The sequence below is a fragment of the Octodon degus genome, unplaced genomic scaffold (genome assembly GCF_000260255.1).
Source record: "Octodon degus isolate 3935 unplaced genomic scaffold, OctDeg1.0 scaffold00215, whole genome shotgun sequence".
Taxonomy (NCBI): Eukaryota; Metazoa; Chordata; class Mammalia; order Rodentia; family Octodontidae; genus Octodon; species Octodon degus.
In genome coordinates this window covers 1,366,123-1,366,427 of record NW_004524791.1, presented here as the reverse complement: position 1 = coordinate 1,366,427, position 305 = coordinate 1,366,123, and positions in this window count along the sequence as shown.

The window sequence follows — 305 nt, the reverse complement described above, 5'->3', positions numbered from 1 at the left end:
GGCCGGAGAGATGGCTCAGTAGAATAAGCGCTTGCCCGCAAGGGCCTGAGTTCAATCCTTGGTTCCGGGGGGGGGAGCCGTGTCTTCCATTCTGCGCACGGGTGCGCATCCGGCCCCAGCAGCAGCGTTCGCCCTCGTCCGGCGGCGCCTCGCGGAGCGCCTTCTGCTGCTGGCGCGCGTCGCCCGGTGCCCGGGTCGCTTCGGGGCCGGAACCCGCTCCGCACGCCCGGTGCCGCCTGTCCCACGCCGTGCTTTCCAGCCAGGCTGGGGCACTTCGGACGCGCACCGGGCAGCGCTGCGCCCCG